Source organism: Neomonachus schauinslandi, chromosome 3 (assembly GCF_002201575.2).
Source record: "Neomonachus schauinslandi chromosome 3, ASM220157v2, whole genome shotgun sequence".
Taxonomy (NCBI): Eukaryota; Metazoa; Chordata; class Mammalia; order Carnivora; family Phocidae; genus Neomonachus; species Neomonachus schauinslandi.
The window spans coordinates 115,147,553-115,150,119 of NC_058405.1; the positions used below are offsets into that span (position 1 = coordinate 115,147,553).

Below are 2,567 nucleotides of genomic sequence, written 5' to 3' on the forward strand. Positions count from 1 at the left end.
CATCAGTGCCCCTGTCTATCATTAATGGATACAAGCGGGTCCTGGCTTTGTCTGCGGAGGCTGATGACACCTTCCCGCTTGCTGCAAAGATCCAGGCCTTCTTGGCTGATCCTTCTGCCTCTGTGGCTGCTGCCCCCGTGGCTGAGGCTACCACTGCTGCACCTGCTGCTGCCACAGCCCCAGCCAAGGTGGAAACAAAGAAAGAGTCGGAGGAGCTGGGCAAGGATATGGGATTTGGTCTCCTTCGCTAATCACCAAAAAGCAACCAATTTAGCCAACTTTATATGTGAAACAAGAAAATAAAGGCATACCTCTCTTAAAAAAAAAAAAGAATGAAGAGAAGCACACTAGCAAAAACTTGAAAAGGGCGGGGGAGACAATGCTGTCTCTACAGGATCCCCTGCATTATGCTATAAAAGGCACCAGTTGGACACAGGAAAATCATCTACCATGCCACACAAAAAGGCCAATGTTGGACATCCTCCATGTCTAGAGACTCAACCATGGACATCAATAGCTGGACTGCATTGGCATCTGGGCAAGAAATGAAACTAAGGGCGTGGACCAGCCTTTAAGCTACCACACCATATACTATCCACATAAGCAAACTCCCACTCTTTCTTCCTCTGCCAGCTAATGGAACCTTGAGCCCAGTGAAACAGAAGCAGAACCATGCATAGGGAAAAGAGAAGACCGGGAGACAGAGCTGGGAACAGCTGAGATAATAATATGCAAATCTGACTGAATATTTACACAAAAGAATTATTTAAACATTTAAAATGCTGTTGACTAGAATACATAAAGGTGACAAGATTATTTTCCACTGCCAAGTGAGAATAGTGGCTTAAAAAGGAAGTTCTATTAAAGAAATAGAGCTTTGTTTTTTTCCCACCTACTTTGTAATCATTTATGTAACTTCTGATGTCATGTACCCACAGAAATCAGAAGGGAAAGAGCTGACCCATTAAGAAGAGGACTGAGAAATTCGATAATGAATGGAATGAGATCACAATGACCATATCAGGCAGAGGGAATGAGCCTGATTTCAGATGAATTTTCTAGGCCCTAGGTAAGACCAAGAGCAGGTTCTTTTTTACCTTTACAGAGGAACACAGAATTACAGAACAAAATAAAAGGACAAGTGGGGTTTGATGCCTGTTTCCAACTTCTCAAATCCAATGGGAAAGGGAGTACCTCCAGCCAAAGAGGGGAGATAAATCTTTCTCAACACTCCAGGCAGTATGTAATGATGGTTGAGAAGTCAAGATGGGGGAGGAGGTGTAGCGTGGCAGCCTCAGGTCCTCAGGATACTGAATTTTTAATCATCAGTCCAGCCAAAAGGAAGTCTTTCCATCAGCAGGACCCAAGAGATGCTATGCAGCAGCATTGGTCAAGTATGCATCCTATTGTCCAATGCTGCTCAGAGAGAAAGTATCAAGCTCCTCTTGCCATAAGACAGCTGAGTTTAGTGGGACTTATGAGGATGGCCAGGCAAACAGGGAGCATCCTAGACACACTCAGGGAAACCAGCTCCCCTAAGCACATTGGGGATGGTCAGGCAGGCTGAAATTTCTTAAGAGGTGGGAAATGGGGGGAGCTTTTATTTATTTTTTTTTAAAGATTTTATTTATTTTTTAACAGAGAGAAACCACGAGAGAGGGAACACAAGCAGGGAGAGTGGGAGAGGGAGAAGCAGGCTTCCCGCCGAGCAGGGAGCCCAATGTGGGGCTCGATCCCAGGACCCCGGGATCATGACCTGAGCCGAAGGCAGATGCTTAACAACTGAGCCACCCAGGCGCCCCTGGGGGTAGCTTTTAAAATGTAGGACTAGGGGTGCCTGAGTGGCTCAGTCGATTGGGCATCTGACTCTTGATTTTGGCTCAGGTCATGATCTCAGGGTCATGCGACTGAGCACCACATCGGGCTCTGTGCTCAATGCGGAATCTGCTCCGGATTCTCTATCCTTCTCCCTCCCCTGGCTAGCATGTGCGCTCTCTCCCCAAGCCCCCCACATCTAAAATAAATAAATGAATAAAATATTTTCAGTAAATCAATAAAATGCAGGACTAAAAGTCCATCATACAATCTTGCTTCAAAAATCAAAGTGAACTTTTTAAAATAACTTGTACCAGCCAATTTTATATTTAAGGTATGGGTTTCTCTTACAATGTAGATGATCGGGAAATAAAAAAATAAAATAAAAACCTCAGTTCTTAATAGAATTTGCTTAGAAGGGCATCAGCCCCATGGAGGATTGTCTTCTTAGACCAAGACTCCTTGCACTGTCTGCCCAATTACTAATGATTCCTTACCACATACTACAAAACTCTACCATAGTATAAAAGTTCTGTTGACGACATGGGGCTCTTTGTGCCAATAGACGTTTACAAACAGAAATGAAAACATTTTAAAATTTCTTCTAATTTATTTATAAAGATATTTCTGCCACTAACAAACCCAGTGTATTATCAAAATGCAAATGATAACATTTAGCCAAGTGTGTGGTCTGAACAAAGAAAAAGAAGCTCTAGAGATACTGACAAGCCAAACAAACATCAGCATAAGGA

General features: G+C 43.4%; 1 pseudogene; it reads left to right on the forward strand.

Annotated features, from left to right (window-relative positions):
• LOC110592326 overlaps positions 1-251 on the forward strand; it is a 771-nt pseudogene extending 520 nt beyond the window's left edge.
• The last annotated feature ends 2,316 nt before the right edge of the window (positions 252-2,567 follow it).